This window comes from Schistocerca gregaria, chromosome 3, assembly GCF_023897955.1.
Source record: "Schistocerca gregaria isolate iqSchGreg1 chromosome 3, iqSchGreg1.2, whole genome shotgun sequence".
Lineage (NCBI taxonomy): Eukaryota > Metazoa > Arthropoda > Insecta > Orthoptera > Acrididae > Schistocerca > Schistocerca gregaria.
In genome coordinates, this window is record NC_064922.1 from 790,896,530 (window position 1) to 790,917,836 (window position 21,307).

The 21,307-nt window shown below is 43.3% G+C and overlaps 1 pseudogene; it reads left to right on the forward strand.

The window, feature by feature from the left end:
- The first annotated feature begins 3,888 nt into the window (after positions 1 to 3,888).
- Positions 3,889 to 4,005, forward strand: LOC126356968 (5S ribosomal RNA; annotated as a pseudogene).
- Positions 4,006 to 21,307: the final 17,302 nt, after the last annotated feature.

A 21,307-nucleotide genomic window follows, 5' to 3' on the forward strand; every position in this document is an offset into this window, starting at 1 on the left:
AGTATTGCACTTTTAGAGCCCGACGGCGCTGTTACTACCCTGCAAGGGGATATAAAGCTACGAGAACATCACCACATTACAAGTAGGAAGAATTGCTACGTGGCAGCTTACCAAGTCAGTTGAACGAAGGACTGGCTTAATTATCGCAAAACTCAGATGGGAAGCGTGGCCAGTTACATATACTGTATGACCCTTATACTAAAGCCTGTAGAGTCATCGACTAAACTGAAACACTTCTGGAGGTTTAATGCTAGGGGGGGGATCTTGCAAAAGCTCAGTAACTTCGAACGTGGACTGTCACTGGATGTCACCAGAATAACAGACCTATCAGGAACGTTTCAGCTCTTCCAAAGCTGCTCAAGTCGACTGTTGGTGATGTACTTGCGAACAGCCGATGGAACAGCCACAGCTAAACCCAACACAAGGCAAACTTCACGCACTGCCGTACTGGGATCGACCAGCATTCCAGAGTTTGGTCGTAAAGGACCACCTGAAAATAGAAGAAGCAATCGCAGTGTGCCACAGTCGGCCCAACTGGCACAATAACTTCGTGTAAAGATAAAAAACAATGGGGTACAGTGGTCGAGCACTTCCTCGTAAGCAACCCATCGCTGTACTCAGTGCTAAGTAATACTTAAGATGGTACAAAGAACAATGCCACTAGAAACTGGATGGCTGGAAACGATTTATTTGGAGTGATGAATCACGATGTATCCTGTGGCAATGTGGTGGAAGGCTTTGGGTTTGGTTAGTGCCTGGACAACGTTACCTACCAACATGTGTGGTGCCTATAGTGAAGTATACAGAAGGTAAGAGGATGGTTTTCATGGTCAGGATGTCACACACTTACTGCATTTATAAAAACGCTAAATGTAGTAGGATACGAACACACTGTACAGCATTGTGCACTGAGTACAGTAGAGGAACATTTCGTTAATCTTTTTTTTTCAGCATTACAATGCGACCTGTCATAAATCAGTATCTGCAGCCAACGGCCGGCCGCGGTGGTCTGGCGGTTAAGGCGCTCAGTCCGGAACCGCGTGACAGCTACGGCTGCAGGTTCGAATCCTGCCTCGGGCATGGATGTGTATGATGTCCTTAGGTTAGTTAGGTTTAAGTAGTTCTAAGTTCTAGGGGACAGATGACCACAGATGTTAACTCCCATAGTGCTCAGAGCCATTTGAACCATTTTTGCAGCCAACGGATTATGCATGCCATCATTTCTGAAATGAATTGCTATGCCCTGAGTCGCAACTTGAATCAAATGAAATCACTTTGGGATAAGTTCGAACGTCAGCTTCGCTCAGACTCCATCGTCTAACATTACTAATCTTTCTGGTTTCGGATACTGAGGAAGAATGGGCTGCAATTCCTCCAAGACATTCAGGTACCTCAATAAAAGTGCCCCCAGCAGATTTCAAGTTGTCACAAATACAAATGGTGGAAAAACAACATTTTTCTGTCCACTAATTGGTGTCCGGATGCTCTTGAACAGATTTTGTAGGCCTATAACTGCTTATGTGCGGTAACCAGCCACCACAGACGTCAGTAAAGAGAATTCTCCCAATTAACATCGTTGTTTTTGAAACGTAAAATTTTCAATTAAGACCACATCTAATTCGGCTTAAATTTCAGTCACAGGCTACTTTAACGAGAAATACAATGAAGTTTCACGAAGTTATATGTTAAAGATTACTGTATACTGTGCCTGTTGAAGGAGATATTCTGCTTGTCGTCCTCACATTTTGATTCATTACTGCACTCGTTTAAGCAGTGATTTACCAACTCTTTCAGAAGCTTCAGGATTATGAGGTACATATTGACAAAAAATGTACAATTTGCTGGTCCAGTTCTTCAGCCTTATCAAGTGGAACACTGTACACGTAACTTTTGCAATGACCCTAGACAGAAGAATCTAGATGGTTGATACTACGAGCCACGGTACAGGTCCTGCTCAACCTTTCCATCTCGGACCACAACGCCCCGTTAGATATAGTCTTATAGCGGCAGCAAAAAACAAAATGTGCCAGTGCTCTATTATGCATGTACCACATTCGCCAACCATGGCCCACATATGAAATCTGAGCCTTACTATATGGCGACTTAACTGAAAAATTTACATTTAAAAAACATTTGTGTCAACTTGGACAATACCTTACATTGATTTTTAACCACAATTCGCTATTACCTTACAAATGATTCGTTGATGGTCCTGCAACATTATTGCGTCTATTATCGTGCATTTTCACGAGGGCTTATTTTCGATGGTATTTATGATGCACCCTGTATATAAAAGACCTGTGTACCTACGAGCTTCTTTGGACAACATAACTGTGGATATCTTCCGCGCAAAGAGGAAACACAAATACCCTGAAAAGCCAGGAGGTAAAGCTATTCATTCGGTACGATAGTAAAATCTCGTGCTGTGTGAATTTTCATAGCGTAAAAACAACTTGATATTAGAGACTGGCGTTGATAGTGTACCGTCCCGTCACAATGTTCCTGCTGTCAGGAATTTCCTTTTGGAAAACACTCAGGTAAACCAAATTACGAGCACTTCCATCATTTACATAAACCACGATGAGGTAGCGAAGGCTGAGAAGCTTTTCTCGCCACCCTATATCAAAATATAGAAATAAACTTGAAATGACACGACGCAATAAATTTAAGTTCTCATAAATGTCTTCTGACGCCTTCTCTGGAAGACGATCAGGTGAGATCGGCCCTAACGAATCGAACACAGTTTTTTGAGAGGACTCTCTGTACATCTCCAGATTCACTGCTGTCATAGCATTAACGATGTCACTTAAGATGTTTGATGAGAATTAGGCATTCCAGGGGACAATCTCCGCAGGGCGTAGATGGAATTCAAGTTAGTCGATGGATCGTCCAGTAGAGAAGAGTTAATAAATTTGGTTGTTAACCTATTTCATAGAAGAGATGACTATTTTGAATTTGAAATGACGCCCATGAATTTAAACTTGCGCTTGACACAAATGGTTTTAATCCGCAGCAACCATGTCCACGCTGCTTACTGATCATGAATTTGGCTGAGCAGATGGGATTTCGTGTAATCTGTTTACAGGAGCACTTTACCAAGCAAGGCAACGTCAGATCTGTGTAAGTTATTATTACAGGAAAGTTTCCGATAAGAGCATTAATCATCGTTAATAAACCTGTGTAGGCTGTACGACTGACATAGTTGTGTGGTGAACAAGTCTTGGTACCAGAATTAAACATTTCTTTCAGTAAACAGCAGCATCTTTTAAATATGTGCTTTTAGTTCAGTGAACAGATTAATATCCATATAAAGAAAGAAAGACGTTTCTACGAAGCTCTACATCATGTCGCGAATAGGGGGACTGATGACCTTAGCTGTTTAGTCCCCCTTAAACGTCCCAACAACCACCACCATGTCGCGAATGATAGGAAACAGGGTTAAAAATCAAGTAAGATGTAGGCTTGGAAATTCTTGCTACGAGCGAGGTGGATGTGACCGGACTTAGCTTATGTGTAATGTTCAATCTGCTAACAAGAGCGGGCTATGCCGCATCATGAGGCTCGAGAGACGTTACAAGCCGCAAACGTTGGACGCAGCAAACATAGCGGAGTACGGCCTGTTTGTCACATAGGCATCTCGTGCTGCCGTGTGACACACACGCAATGCTCGAGAGTACTGGAAGCTTCTAGAACAAGTGGTGCCGGGTGCACTACCGCCTATAAAAAGGCTAGCCGCCATATTGTTGGGGCAGTGATGGCAGTGGTGAGGCAGCTGGTCAGTCGGTCAGATATGGTTTAACTGGAGTTATGATGCTGTGAGGTTGTAGTGTAGTGCTGCGTAACCACGAAGGGACTTAGACTCATTTCCATGTAGTCAACACTTAGTCCGGCAACGGCCTTGCCGCAGTGGACACACCGGTTCCCGTCAGATCACCGAAGTTAAGCGCTGTGGGTGTGGCCGGTACTGGGATGGATGACCGTCCGGGCCGCAATGCGCTGTTGCCATTTTTCGGGGTGCACTCAGCCTCGTGATGGCAATTGAGGAGCTACTCGATCGAATAGTAGCGGCTCCGGTCACAGAAAACCATCATAACAACCGGGAGAGCGGTGTATATATATTTCATCAAAACTTGTATATAGAACTGTTTATAAAACGGACGTGCCAGGGGTGCTTCCAGTGTACATTCCTCATGCAATGGTTCAAATGGCTCTGAGCACTATGGGACTTAACTTCTGAGGTCATCAGTCCCCTAGAACTTAGAACTACTTAAACGTAACTAACCTAAGGACATCACACACATCCATGCACGAGGCAGGATTCGAAAGTTCGACAGCAGCGGTCAAGCGGTTCAAGACTGTAGCGCCTAGAACTCTCGGTCACTCCGGCCGGCCTCATGGAACCATTTATCATTGTGTCCGGTGTACCGTGAGATCCCAACAGAGTTCCGTATTCTAACTCACCCTACAGCACTCTTTTCAGTGGAGCGAGTGCACAGGAGGCAGCCCAAGACCACAAGACCTCCTGCCAAGAAAGTTCTTTGACGTGCATTCATGCAGTCCTTCCACTCCCTCTCAGGACTCGTCAGTGGGGCACAACAGGAGGAGAAAACTATTTGGTATCAAGTGTGGGGTAGGGGTGGAGAATCGGCAGAAATAAGAGTACAGGAATAGGCAAAGGGGCGTCAAATAGCACCAGCACAGAGCCAGAGGGTAGACACACCGCGTCTGCACAGAGGGTTGTCGCATCGCGCCAACACAGCACCAGCGTCACATCGCGCCGTCGCGGAATCGGAGCGTGGCAGATGGGCGCCACCGCAGCAGCTCACCCATCTCGCGCCGCACTCGTTGCGGGCAGGTCCACGCGTTGGCCACCGACAGCGCCGACTTCGCCGTACAGGCCACAAGAAACAAGGTTAGTGAAGGTGGGAAATGCTGACGCAGTAGGCTCAGGCGGGAGTATGCATGTAAACCCCAGTGAGAACAGATTTTATTTATGTTACAGTGAGGTTACCAAGTTAGTGCTACATAAATTTGAGGGGGGACAGAGAAAAACTGTCCGAATTCATAGATAATTGTGATAACGCTTACAAATGAGTAGATCCTAGTAATAAGCAAGTATTTTAAAGTTTATTATTGGCCAAATAACGGGCTCCGCCCACAGTAAGGTATTAGAGATCACACAGAAACTTGGTCTGACGTGAGGGCAATTTTGTTAGAAAATTACGAAAATAAACGCACTATTGATTACTATGCCTGCACCATGTTCAATGGTAGGCAATAAAAGGGGGAAAGTGCGGCTCAACTGGGCTCTCGCGTGAATTCCATGTAATTCCATTTTAGAGAAGAGGGCCATGGATGACTATGAAACTGCGGGATGCAATGTGTTGCTTGGGAAGTTAGGACGGACCGTCCCTTATCATTTAGCTATAAAATAGCAGGTCAGCAACTGGAAGCAGTTAATTCCACAAATTATCTGGGAGTACGCATTAGGAGTGATTTAAAATGGAATGATCATATAAAGTTGATCGTCGGTAAAGCAGATGCCAGACTGAGATTCATTGGAAGAATCCTAAGGAAATGCAATCCGACAACAAAGGAAGAAGGTTACAGTACGCTTGTTCTCCCAATGCTTGAATACTGCTCAGCAGTGTGGGATCCGCACCAGGTAGGGTTGATAGAAGAGATAGAGAAGATCCAACGGAGAGCAGCGCGCTTCGTTACAGGATCATTTAGTAATTGCGAAAGCGTTACGGAGATGATAGATAAACTCCAGTGGAAGACTCTGCAGGAGAGACGCTCAGTAGCTCGGTACGGGCTTTTGTTAAAGTTTCGAGAACATACCTTCACCGAAGAGTCAAGCAGTATATTGCTCCCTCCTACGTATATCTCGCGAAGAGACCATGAGGATAAAATCAGAGAGATTAGAGCCCACACAGAAGCATACCGACAATCCTTCTTTCCACGTACAATACGAGACTGGAATAGAAGGGAGAACCGATAGAGGTACTCAGGGTACCCTCCGCCACACACCGTCAGGTGGCTTGCGGAGTATGGATGTAGATGTAGATGTAGATATATACAACGTTTGTATGATGAGAGGATAAAGACAGTAATACGGGCTCAAGGTGAACGGATCACCCTCTCCGAAGCTATTGATTTAGCAGCTCTCAAGATACATCAGTGTGAGTGCCGTGTTTACACAAGGTTTGTATGATGAGAGGATAAAGACAGTAATACGGGCCCAAGGCGAACGGATCACCCTGTCCGAAGCAATTGATTTAACACCTCTCAAGATAAGACATTAGATTAGTGTGAGTGCACTGTCATTCTGCTCAATCCACTATAACGCAACTTTAGCCTTGTCGTATGGACTAATGTCTCAAGGTTGACGGACTACAAACGTCCCGCAATAATGATCATGACTTTAGTATTAATACACTTTAACATTACATAGAATATCAATACTACCCCGTTTTCCCATATATTAAACAGTGAGCAGTTATGGAAATTTATATCTCAGGGCTGTGTATGTCAAGTGCATACCGCCACCTTGTTTCGCTTTGCGTTCTCGTTCACCGTGTTTGATGACGCGCTATGACCATCTCTCTCTTCCTATTGGGAGAGATGCCCGTACCATCTTTTGGATAGTTAGGCACCCCATAAAACACCTTTTTTTTATAGATGCCAACTAAGTGGATATTTTATGTTTCCAGAACGTATTCTTCTACAGGGGCGTGAAGAGAAAAAGACCAAATTGTTATTAATAAAGCAGAAAATGGTAGTTACTCATAAGGGAAAGGCTCTATAAAGTTTAGTATTCTAAGGCAAACCATAGAGTGGAAAATGAAAACCGGTTTCGATTCAAAAACTGCAAATGGTTCAGGTTGTTGCTTGAGTTCAGCCAGTGAGAAGCGCCTTGTGTGAATACTTATAATTTTTTCTGCAGAACTTACCTCCAACGAGTTAAGATCATTGGATAACGCGAATGAAATTAGACAGACTGCCTTTCCATGGCTTTCGAAGGCAGACGTAGTTGTAGAGTGAACTAAGGGCACAGGAGGTCCCAACAATACACATTTAGTAGCCTTCGAAGTAATCTCTGTCAGCCAAAACACGTTTTTAAATCGTTCATAGAGTTGCTTGACACAGTTAGGAACAGATTGCTTTGAGCCTGAGCGAAGTACCGATATCACACGCTTTTCAGAGTAGGTCAAAATAAGCTGTCGATTTATTACCGAACTTAAAATGAAACTGATAACGCCAGGTCTCAAATACTGCGTCGAGAATTGGTACCAAAGTTTAATTTCAGTCGTCATTTACTTTTTGCAGCATAAAACCATGGAGGTATAGTAACCATGTAGACAACAGAAAAAGCTCATACACTTATTCATATCTCTGTGAATGAACGTCATACCACTGTATATGATAAGACCCAGTTTGTTTGATACTTGCACTGTGACAGTCCCGACTATTTTCTAGGATTTCACACTCATGGTTGATGTCATGAGCCGTGTAACGGTCCAGTTATATACATTTTGTTGAAAAAAATTCCTCTTTGAAGTAATAAGTTAAAATGTGTCACAGAAGATTATGAATCTTAAATAACTGCTGAGTGGTGGGAGATGGCAGGCAAGTGTGGAGGGAACGATTTATTAATATTTTTGTAAAAATCTGATCCGTGTCTGCTGCAAAGAAACTGGAAGGAGCCACGCAGTTACGCGTTCCGGAAATGGTATACGTCTGAATTTACTGTGGATGCGGTGTGGGGGCGGAACAGTCGCCACTGAAACAGAGCCTCTGTATGCTCCACCAACGGATATTTATATTAAGAGGAAGCACCAGTTCTTGCTTTGTTTACATGATAGATATTATTCAAAAACCGATGTATTTTGTTTGCCCTTCGGTAGTCTGCTGAGTTCTTTGCAAAATCCACTGACGTGAAAATGTGCTTGGTTTATTTCCAAATCATTTTGCCTCGTTTGTAGATTTTTAAATCGTGGCTGAGCTGCAATCATTTATTCCCAGTATTAACATTTTGTGTTCGGTTGTTGTACGAGAGGCAACTGTAGCTGCGGGACGTTGTTAAAGCAGTCAGATCGTAATCTAGGCCCCAGTTATGACTTTTATATTGTAGCATCAGTCTCCCAGGGGACTTTTACTTAGGCCCTTTAATACTGTGGTTTATCCGAACCAGACAGTAACAACAATCTTACATTTTTGCTGAACTCCCGCATTCGGGATTCGAGGTTATCAAATACTGTTTGAATAAAATCCTCTCATTTTCAGATAGGGTGGTTGCGGTTATTGACAGCCGATAAGAAAGTTCTTAAATCAACAATTCTATTTCTGTTGAAAAAATGATTGAACCGTATATGAAACGCTTTGTGCAGAAAGGCACGGTGTCCACATTTCCTAGTATTACAGTAGCGACAATAAACGGAATAATACCGGTTTGATGCAGTTCATTTCGTGACATGTATTTCTGGTTTCTTGACGTAGGTATACTTGCTTATTTTATACATGCAAAAATCAAGTATGCTGTTAGGGGAAATAAGAGGACGACTTTGCTAGTGTTGGACATGTTCCCTTTCTGCAGTACACTGGATTTTCAAATTAATTTTAGCGTTTAGTTATTTGTTTTAAAATAGAACTGTACATTAAGCATCTGTTATTCTGATCAACATTGTTTGTTACATATTTTTGAGTAATATTTGACGTTCGCTTGATTCATTACTCACTTATCTTCATCTACATGACAAAATGCCTTAGCTATCGGTCAAGATGCAAATGAATTCCAAAAGTACATATTGTCTTGATTGATGTAGACGAAAGAATTCTTTATATCATCCACTTCATTATTGTTCATAGGCAGAACGGATATGTAAGCTTTCTTTCTAGGGAGTTCTAAGGGATGTACAGATTTACTCGGTCTAAAAGTGTCCGTCGTCAAGCCAGAAACATTCATGTTACACGTAACACTCTGCGGATTTTCGGATAATAATATCATCTGTTTGCATTTCGGAGTAGTGTAAACCGATTTCAAGTATCTAGGAACGACATTACCATACGAATCATTGCTCATGCTGCTTCTTTTCTAGAGCGCAGACAACCAGAAACTGTAGTCGATAAAAGAATAGAGCTTCATTTGAACAATGGAAAACTTGTTACCGTTTTTGTGGAATGTTTTATGTCATCCATTGAGTAGTACCTTTCTGCCTTCTATCAGCATGTGCCGAACTAGTTTCCTATCTGCAGTAAGCACGAAGTTGACGGCTTTGGCAGATGTTATCGTACAAAGAAGTTTCCTATTTGCAGTAAACAACGCATTGATCCACTCACAACTACAGTCGTCAAAAAACGGAAATTTAAAACTTTCGGACTAGATGCGTTGCTGCGGTACACGATTCATACACACACTTCTTTGACTTCTTTTCCGCCAGTAACGTAGCTGCATAACTACAGTGCACTGAAGTAGTATATAAGTATCACTTCAAGCCAATAATGGTTTTCCTCCTGCAGTCATTGATATGTTTGCGTCACTCGCCACTAAGAGTAATTTACAGCATTGGATCAATGGTGGAAGATCTTTATAAGCGAACGTCAGCTATGTGTGCAATGCAGCATATCGTTCAAAAGCCAAACTAGGCAAGGAGGAGCAATGTGTCCCACTAGACGAAAAATTATTTAATGGCGCCTCCATGTAGTCTTAAGAGATTTCGTGGCCAAATCGGCGAGCCGGAGACTTCAGTACGTCTGTATCATATCTCCAACAACACCAATATTTTGCAATCGACCCTAGAATGTAAAGAGGAGAGCACTTGAGGCATCACAGTAGTCGCCATCCCCTTTTCCGGTTACATCTGCACGTGGACTGTAGGGAGATACAACTCGAAAATGTATATTTATGAAAACTAAGTTGTCATTTTTATTTTTTATTTTTTTAATGGACCACCACATAGGTAACCAATATTCCAAAATACATATCAAATACTATTTTTATTACTCGAAGCACCTAGTACACTCGTGACGAACGGTACGACACTGTAAGTTACTCTGCACTTGTTTTTTCTATCAAAAATAATGAAATGCGGTAGGAAGCTGGTGTTGACTGGAAAGGTATTTAGCCGTAACGAATTTATTAACGTTTTCTAAAAACACTCATGAATTTATTTTTAAAAACAAACATACAAGAATAACATTAACAGAAGAGGCTGAATTTCAAAAAGTAACTGATGCCAAACACCTCAAAACATACGATCAGATGACGATAGAGGCGGTGGCAGAGGCAACGCCAGAAGCAGCAATTGCTCCTTCTCTACTAACGTAGGAAGCAGTTGCCGCTACCACAGTATTAGAAACCTTCATTAAAAATTTCAGTCATGGTACACAGGCAGCTTTAGCTAGAACACAGTTAACAACAGATACAGTCAGATATCGTGTAACACAGAGACAACTCGTTAATTATTTAATACTGGTTTGATGCAGCTCTCCATACTACTCTATCCTGTGCAAGCTCCTTCATCTCCCAGTACCTACTGCAACCTACATCCTTCTGAATCTGCTTAGTGTACTCATCTCTTGGTCTCCCTCTACGATTTTTACCCTCCACGCTACACTCCAATACTAAATTGGTGATCCATTGATGCCTCAGAAGATGTCCTACCAACCAATCCCTTCTTCTGGTCAAGTTGTGCCACAAACTTCTCTTCTCCCCAGTCCTATTCAACACCATCTCATTACTTACGTGATCTACCCATCTAATCTTCAGCATTCTTCTGTAGCACCACGTTTCGAAAGCTTCTATTCTCTTCTTGTCCAGACTATTTATCGTCCATGCTTCACTTCCATACAAAGCTACACTCCATACAAATACTTTCAGAAATGGCTTCCTGACACTTAAATCTATACTCGATGTTAACAAATTTTTCTTCTTCTGAAACATTTTCCTTGCCATTGCCAGTCTACATTTTATGTCCTCTCTACTTCGACCATTATCAGTTATTTTGCTCCCCAAATAGCAAAACTCCTTTACTACTTTAAGTGTCTCATTTCCTAATCTAACCCCTCAGCAACGCCCGAGTTAACTCGACTACATTCCATTATCCTCGTTTTGCTTTTGTTGATGTTCATCTTATATCCTCCTTTCAAGACACTGTACATTCCATTCAACTGCTCTTCCAAGTCCTTTGCTGTCTCTGACAGAATTACAATGTTATCGGCGAACCTCAAAGTTTTTATTTCTTCTCCTTGCATTTTAATACCTACTCCGTATTTTTCTTTTGTTTCCTTTACTGCTTGCTCAATATACAGATTGAATAACATCGGGGAGAGGCTACAACCCTGTCTTACTCCCTTCCCAACCACTGCTTCCCTTTCATGTCCCTTGACTCTTATAACTGCCATCTGGTTTCTGTACACATTGTAAATAGCCTTTCACTCCCTGTATTTTACCCCTGCCACCTTTAGAATTTGTAAGAGAGTATTCCAGTCAACATTGTCAAAAGCTTTCTCTAAGTCTACAAATGCTAGAAACGTAGGTTTGCCTTTCCTTAATCTTTCTTCTAAGATAAGTCGTAAGGTCAGTATTGACTCACGCGTTCCAGTATTTCTACGGAATCCAAACTGATATTCCCCGAGGTCGGCGTCTACTAGTTTTTCCATTCGTCTGTAAAGAATTCGTGTTAGTATTTTGCAGCTGTGACTTATTAAACTGATAGTTCAGTAATTTTCACATCTGTCAACACTTGCTTTCTTTGGGATTGGAATTATTATATTCTTCTTGAAATCTGAGGGTATTTCGCCTGTCTCATACATCTTGCTCTCCAGATGGTAGAGTTTTGTCATGACTGGCTCTCCCAAGGCCGTCAGTAGTTCTAATTGAATGTTGTCTACTCCGGAGGCCTTGTTTCGACTCAGGTCTTTCAGTGCTCAGGTGAAACTCTTCACGCAGTATCAGATCTTCCATTTCATCTTCATCTACATCCTCTTCCATTTCCATTATATTGTCCTCAAGTGCATCGCCCTTGTATAGACCCTCTATATACTTCTTTCACCTTTCTGCTTTCCCTTCTTTGCTTACAACTGGGTTTCCATCTGAGCTCTTGATGTTCATACAAGTGGTTCTCTCATCTCCAAAGGTCTCTTTAATTTTCCTTTAGTCAGTAGCTATCTTACGCTTAGTGCGATAAGCCTCTACATCCTTACATTTGTCCTCTAGCCGTCCCTGCTTAGCCATTTTGCACTTCTTGTCGATCTCATTTTTGAGACGTTTGTATTCCCTTTTGGGTGCTTCATTTACTGTATTTTTATATTTTCTCCTTTTATCAATTAAATTCAATATTTCTTCTGTTACCTAAGGATTTCAACTAGCCCTCGTCTTTTTACCTACTTGATCCTCTGCTGCCTTCACTACTTCATCCCTCAAAGCTACCCATTCTTCTTCTACTGTATTTCTTTCCTCCATTGTTGTCAATTGTTCCCTATGAACGTGTGGATAATATTCATTGAATTATGTAATTATTTCTTAAAAAGATGATAGTTATGTAAAACAGAGACAATATTTGTCTCACATTCTTTGTTAATCTATGTCATTCTCTTCTTTTGTTTTGTACTCTTTTGTCATCTTCTTCTGATGTACATCGCCGACGTAAGACGCGAATCGATTTGAGGTCTGTTAAATGAAAACATTTAATGTAAAATTATTGTACTTTTATGTTCATTTGCTGGTAAAAAGAAATAGAGCCAAATGCGTTAAAAACTATTTATGATTAATTATTGAAAATTCACATCCTCCTTTAATTATAATTTTGTATTAATTGTTTTATCATAGCTGCAAGAAGCGCAACTATTGTTAGTTGCGATTATATAGCAACTTCGTCTGTACTTCTAGTTGAAAATAGCATGGGTTTGTGTTAAACTAATATTGTACGATGGTTTTGAACTTTGTCCACTGATCTCTCAACACTATCTGTACTTGAGACAAAACTTTTGTGTTGAGCCGTCAGGTACTCTGTAATCTGCTTTTTGTCACTTTTCCTAAATAGAAAAATCTTTCTTAATATTTCTATTTACGGCTGAAGTCATCGATGCAGTAACCGCTTTATGATCGCTGATTTCCTGTTCTGCGTTAACTGTTTCAAATAGTTCGGGTCTGTTTGTCACCAGAAGGATATATATATATATATATATATATATATATATATATATATATATATATACACTCCTGGAAATGGAAAAAAGAACACATTGACACCGGTGTGTCAGACCCACCATACTTGCTCCGGACACTGCGAGAGGGCTGTACAAGCAATGATCACACGGGCGCTAGCTGCGCAGCATTTGTGCACCGCCGCCGTCAGTGTCAGCCAGTTTGCCGTGGCATACGGAGCTCCATCGCAGTCTTTAACACTGGTAGCATGCCGCGACAGCGTGGACGGAACCGTATGTGCAGTTGACGGACTTTGAGTGAGGGCGTATAGTGGGCATGCGGGAGGCCGGGTGGACGTACCGCCGAATTGCTCAACACGTGGGGCGTGAGGTCTCCACAGTACATCGATGTTGTCGCCAGTGGTCGGCGGAAGGTGCACGTGTCCGTCGACCTGGGACCGGACCGCAGCGACGCACGGACGCACGCCAAGACCGTAGGATCCTACGCAGTGCCGTAGGTGACCGCACCGCCACTTCCCAGCAAATTAGGGACACTGTTGCTCCTGGGGTATCGGCGAGGACCATTCGTAACCGTCTCCAAGAAACTGGGCTACGGTCCCGCACACCGTTAGGCCGTCTTCCGCTCACGCCCCAACATCGTGCAGCCCGCCTCCAGTGGTGTCGCGACAGGCGTGAATGGAGGGACGAATGGAGACGTGTCGTCTTCAGCGATGAGTGTCCCTTCTGCCTTGGTCCACTGATGGTCGTATGCTTGTTTGGCGCCGTGCAGGTGAGCGCCACAATCAGGACTGCATACGACCGAGGCACACAGGGCCAACACCCGACATCATGGTGTGGGGAGCGATCTCCTACACTGGCCGTACACCTCTGGTGATCGTCGAGGGGACACTGAATAGTGCACGGTACATCCAAACCGTCATCGAACCCATCGTTCTACCATTCCTAGACCGGCAAGGGAACTTGCTGTTACAACAGGACAATGCACGTCCGCATGTATCCCGTGCCACCCAACGTGCTCTAGAAGGTGTAAGTCAACTACCCTGGCCAGCAAGATCTCCGGATCTGTCCCCCATTGAGCATGTTTGGGACTGGATGAAGCGTCGTCTCACGCGGTCTGCACGTCCAGCACGAACGCTGGTCCAACTGAGGCGCCAGGTGGAAATGGCATGGCAAGCCGTTCCACAGGACTACATCCAGCATCTCTACGATCGTTTCCATGGGAGAATAGCAGCCTGCATTGCTGCGAAAGGTGGATATACACTGTACTAGTGCCGACATTGTGCATGCTCTGTTGCCTGTGTCTATGTGCCTGTGGTTCTGTCAGTGTGATCATGTGATGTATCTGACCCCAGGAATGTGTCAATAAAGTTTCCCCTTCCTGGGACAATGAATTCACGGTGTTCTTATTTCAATTTCCAGGAGTATATATATATATATATATATATATATATATATATATATATATATATATATATATATATGGTAAAATAAAAAATAAATAAACAGAGTGAATTCAAACTGCAGAATATCATAGAGTATCGTATCATCCATATTCATTGCACTTGTCGATGTTGATGATACACAAAAACCGCCACACCTTCATTCTGTTTGCACTCGCCGTGATCTCCTGCACATCACGTCATATCCTCCTGCTCAAGGCACCCGTTAGTTGGCCACCATGCCGAAGCCTTTACTGCTCGTACTGAACATTTCATTCCCTGAACTTAGGCTGTTCGGAGAGAGCGATAGTTAGCCTCGGCATCTGTCAAGCCGCAGCCGTTGCCCAGCAACAGTTGCCAGCGGGCCGGGGTCGGCGCGGGTTATCGGGGGTCGACGCGCGGACCGCGGCGGCGTGCCTCCTGCCCGCGCCGTTCCCCGCAGCAGAGGCAGGGGCAGATAAGCGAGCCGTGGACTCTGGCGTGCCGCTGCTCAACATCCATCGACCGCCGCCCGCGGACACGCACGGGGCCCGGCCAGCGTTCACGGCACGCGAGGGACCCCCAAGAACCAGTTACCGCCCAGCTTCTGTGCCCCCCACACACACTATGTCGACAAAATTCTGCGGACACAGCTTTCATTTCATTAAAATCACAACACGCAAGTAACAGCGTATAGGATTTGATGCTGCTACCATTAAGCTAGTAGTTTCGAGCACTATACGTCAGTGATATAGGCTGTGTTTTTTGGTTACTTCCAAAAATGGTATGCTTGCATCATACAGATTTGGGCTGCCACATCCACCGTTTTTGTGTTCTTTCTGGATAGTACTTGCAACCTACATTCCCGATGGATGTATACCAATCTCTATCTTCCTCCACAGCTATGACCCTCTACGGCACCCTCTAGTACTACACTCCTGGAAAATGAAATAAGAACACCGTGAATTCATTGTCCCAGGAAGGGGAAACTTTATTGACACATTCCTGGGGTCAGATACATCACATTATCACACTGACAGAACCACAGGCACATAGACACAGGCAACAGACCATGAACAATGTCGGCACTAGTACAGTGTATATCCACCTTTCGCAGCAATGCACGCTGCTATTCTCCCATGGAGACGATCGTAGAGATGCTAGATGTAGTCCTGTGGAACGGCTTGCCATGCCATTTCCACCTGGCGCCTCAGTTGGACCAGCGTTCGTGCTGGACATGCAGACCGCGTGAGACGACGCTTCATCCAGTCCCAAACATGCTCAATGGGGGACAGATCCGGAGATCATGCTGGCCAGGGTAGTTGACTTACACCTTCTAGAGCACGTCTGGTGGCACGTGATACATGCGGACGTGCATTGTCCTGTTGGAACAGCAAGTTCCCTTGCCGGTCTAGGAGTGGTAGAACGATGGGTTCGATGACGGTTTGGATGTACCGTACACTATTCAGTGTCCCCTCGACGATCACCAGAGGTGTATGGCCAGTGTAGATGATCACTCCCCACACCATGATGCCGGGTGTTGGCCCTGTGTGCCTCGGTCGTATGCAGTCCTGATTTTGGCACTCACCTGCATGGCGCCAAACACGCATACGACCATCATTGGCACCAAGGCAGAAGCGACTCTCATCGCTGAAGACGACACGTCTCCGTTCGTCCCTCCATTCACGCCTGTCGCGACACCACTGGAGGCGGGCTGCACGATGTTGGGGCGTGTGCGGAAGACGGCCTAACGGTGTGCGGGACCGTAGCCCAGCTTCAGGGAGACGGTTGCGAATGGTCCTCGCCGATACCCCAGGAGCAACAGTGTCCCTAATTTGCTGGGAAGTGGCGGTGTGGTCCCCTACGGCAATGCGTAGGATCCTACGGTCTTGGCGTGCATCCGTGCATCGCTGCGGTCCGGTCCCAGGTCGACGGGCACGTGCACCTTCCGCCGACCACTGGCGACAACATCGATGTACTGTGGAGACCTCACGCCCCACGTGTTGAGCAATTCGGCGGTACGTCCACCTGGCCTCCCGCATGCCCACTATACGCCCTCGCTCAAAGTCCGTCAACTGCACATACGGTTCACGTCCACACTGTCGCGGCATGCTACCAGTGTTAAAGACTGCGATGGAGCTCCGTATGCCACGGCAAACTGGCTGACACTGACGGCGGCGGTGCACAAATGCTGCGCAGCTAGCGCCATTCGACGGCCAACACCGCGGTTCCTGGTGTGTCCGCTGTGCCGTGCGTGTGATCATTGTTTGTACAGCCCTCTCGCAGTGTCCGGAGCAAGTATGGTGGGTCTGACACACCGGTGTCAATGTGTTCTTTTTTCCATTTCCAGGAGTGTATATATGTTTGTCGTTGATGTTGTAAGTAGGCTGTTTAGGTTTTGTTATTGGTAACGCCACCTCTGTATGAAAATCACTGGCTGTGCTGTGTGCAGTCTGTGGCTGGTTGGCATTGTTGTAATACTCGCCATTGTAGCGTTGGGCAGTTGGCTGTTAACAGCGTGTAGCGTTGCGCTGTTGGAGGTGAGCCGCCAGCAGTGGTGGATGTGGGGAGAGAGATGGTGGAGTTTTGAAATTTGTAAGACGGGATGCCATGAACTGGTATATACATTATGACTTTTGAACACTATTGAGGTAAATACATTGTTTGTTCTCTATCAAAATCTTTCATTTGCTAACTATGCCTATCAGCAGTTAGTGCCTTCAGTAGTTTGAATCTTTTATTTAGCTGGCAGTAGTGGCGCTCGCTGTATTGCAGTAGTTCGAGTAATCAAGGTTTTTGTGAGGTAAGTGATTTGTGAAACGTGTAGGTTAATGTTAGTCAGGGCTATTCTTTTGTAGGGATTTTTGGAAGTCAGATTGCGTTGCGCTAGAAAATATTGTGTGTCAGTTTAAGCACAGTAATTCATCAATTGTTCAAAGGGGACGTTTCAGTGTCTTAACAGATGTCCTATCATCCTGTCCCTTCTTCCTTTCACTGTTTTCCATATACTCCTTACTCGCCGGTTCTACAGAGAACCTCCTAATTCCCCGCCTTATCAGTCTACCTGTTTTTAAACATTCTTCTGTTACACCACGTCTCAAATGCTTCGATTCTTTTCATTTACGGTTTCCCACATCCCCTATCTCACTGCAATACAATGCTGTGCTCCAAAAGTACATTCTCAGAAACTTCTTCCTCGAATTGAGGGCTACGTTTGATACTAGTGGTCTTCTTTTGATTGTAATGCCTTCTTTGCCAGTGCTAGTCTGATTTATTCCGTCCCCCTTGCTCCGTCCTTCATGTGAGTACATTATTTTGCTGCCTAGGTAGCAGAATTCTTCAACTTTATCTATTTCGTGATCACCAACCCTGATATTAAATTTCCCATTTTTCTCATTTCTGCTACTTCTCATTACTCTCATCTTTCTTCGATTTACTCTCAATCCATGTTCTGTACTAATTAGACTGTTCATTCTACTCAACAGATCCTGTAATTCTACTTCATTTTCACTGACGATAGCAATGTCATCGGCAAATCTTAACACTTATTTGCGTCGGAAACTCGGCCATGTTCTCACCGAGCTATATAGCGCAATGGTCAGGACATTTGACTCGCATTGGACGATCGTTAAAGTCCGCATTCGACCATCGAAATTTTGGGGTTCCATGATTCTCCTATATCACTCTGAGCAAATGCTGAGATAGTTCTGTTCAAAAGGCACGTCCGGATTTCTTCCCCATATTTTTAAATAATCGGAGCTTGTTCTTCGTTTGTTATGATCTCGATGTTGACGGGCCGTTAAATGTTAAACTTTCTACTTTCCTTCAAAGTTGTCACGCAGTTCAATATCAGAAGACGATCTAACTCACATGTTCTTTTTGTGTGAATGGTATCGCGATTAGCAAGTAGCTCTGTCCAAGGGTGTAAGCGAATGGAAGCATTGGTTTCGAAGTAATATCAGCAGTGCCATTTCACCAGAAAATGCAAAAAAGTTACATAATCGTCATGGAGATTTTTAGAGATTGTAATTTTCACGAGTAATCGTGTGTCTATGGCACTTTCTATCAAACGTTAGTGTTATTCTGCGTATTTCTTAAGATTTACCTTTCTGAAGCCACTGTATAATCTCAATATATTTCCAGCACATTACTTCGCAGCACAGTGTATTTCAACTTTCTTTACTTTTTTCTTTAATAACATAAAATAGCTGTGTATATGGCGTTTCACTACCATGTGCTTTTATGGTATGTTATTAGCTATTATGTATTCTGTGTGTACTTAGACGGCCTTGTTCTAATGATTAGATTATCGCTAACAATAAATGGTAATACGCAGGCAAAGTACAATAGAAATCTGTTAATAGATTAAGTAGAGTATTTCGTAGCCGGTAAATGCGTTGGGCACCACGTAAAACTTGGCCGTAGCCCGTAATTAGGCTAATTAATTTAGAATTAGACTAATTAATATAAATATAATAAATGTAACCCAAGTACTCTAGCAAATTAACACACGTACACGACGAGATAAAAATAACGCTCAACATACACGGTAAGCGCCACTATATGTAGAAATAGTAACATGCAGCTAAGCTAGAATAAAAACCTGCGATTATAATAAGTGGGGCCGATCGTGGCCGGTTATTGTACCGGGCGTCACATTAAACAAGTGATCAGAATAAATTAATATGGAATAACTGTAACACAATCTAGCAAATTATAACGCGTACAGTATAAAAACGGTAATAAGGCCTAGATATTAGTACATTCATGCTAGAGGATAATGATTTTGTGAACTCCGAGACGTGAATTATCTCACGTATTAAACTAACAATGGGATGAACGTCCCATGGAAGTTGAGCTCGAGGATACATTCCGAAATCAACCCCATGAGCAGCGTCGGAGAGGGGACAATTACCTCCACCACTAATCTTTCCTTTCTTCTTTTCATTCGCTTATTAAAAGTTAAAATTTTATAATCTTCCGTTCCAAAATTTCATGCATTGTAATTTCGAAAGTATTCACAGTTGTACATTACACAAAAAATAGAGCAAGTGCGAGTAGAACCAGCGCTCTGAACGTTCCGTGCAAACCTAATTACGAGAATGACTACTGATAATTCAGCCATTCCGGGAATCGAGAACTGGCTTTTATCTGTATCAATACCGGCAACATATCGGTCCCGGAAATTCCAGGACTTTCATGTGATACCATTGAAAATTTAAAATTTTCCTTTTTTTGTTTGTTAAACCTTGCGTCTTGGCAGTTCCCATGATACTAGGTCAATGGGAGGTTCCAAAATAGGATTTTACGACCGAGTTTACGAGTATAAATATGTGTGACATAAATGGTCGTATCTTCTCGATGCATTAGAAGCTTAAATTTTTTACACCACCAAGGGACCATAGACAGAAATTTCACCATGATATCTCTACCCATTCAGTAGAAAAATGGGTCGTAACAGACGTACAGATAGATAACGAATGACAAAAAATATATTTCTTTCGTGTGACCTAATTACAGGTCAATAATTTTCGGATGTTTTCATTTACTTGTACTGTGAAAGCTTACTTCTCGGCTATTTTCATGATGTGTGACTCAAGCTTCCCCGGCGGAATTTTCATGATTCTAGATCAACGGGACGTACCTTACAGGTCTCTATGACTGAGTTTTCAAACATCAAAATATGTGACATACATAGCTGTATCTTTTGATTTCATAGAATATCACATGTTTTACATTGCTAAGGGACCACAGACCTTATTAGGAGAAGAAATCTGATCTTGATACATCTACTCCTTCCTCAGAAAAATCGATCTTCGCAGACAGACTGACATACATTCGGACAACAAGTGGCAAAAGTAATTAGTGTGATGTTATTACAAACTAACAATTTTTGGACTTATTTCCTTTACTTTTACAGTAAAACCTTGCTTCTTGGCAAATTTCTAGGTAATTTCCAAGAATGATTGCCTATCGAAGTCACAGAGTCCAAACAATACATATCGAACGTGAGATTGTAAATCGATCATGCGAATCCGGTGGCAGGCGTTGTGATCAATTATTTGTGATCGTAATTTTTATCTGTTTCCCGCTGTTCCCGTAGGTGCTCTAAATTACATACCTCCGCGAAATATTTGTAAGTTGCTAGGGAAACCCAGACGATTTACGCCATTAGTACAGACCGGGGTGGCCGAGCGCTTCAAGTTGCTACAGTCTGGAACTGCGCGACCACTACGGTCGCAAGTTCGAATCCTGCCTCGGGCATGGATGTGTGTGGTGTCCTTAGGTTAGTTAGGTTTAAGAAGTTCTAAATTCTAGGGGACTGATGACCTCAGGTGTTAAGTCCCATAGTGCTCAGAGCCATTTGAACCATTTTTGTCGTTAGTGAGTGGAATGTATGGTGTTCTTGATGTTTCTTCGGCGAATTCTCTCACATGGAAAAATCTAATTCCATGTTTATCCAGCGTAGAAAATTGTTTGACTTTTTGTCGCAAATATGGAATATTACCTGATGAGGGAAGAAGGGACTGTGTAGACTGTGGTGGTGCGAAGTGTGTAAAACTTCGTAAGAACAGTTTCGATGCTGAAATACCGTTACAGTGTCATTTCAGACAGTGCGGAAAACGTCTAACCGTTCCTAAGAAAAGGGAAGAATGCATGGTTCGCTTCTTCCAAATTATCCGTCCAGACGACGTAATTGACTTTAACATGACAACGACACC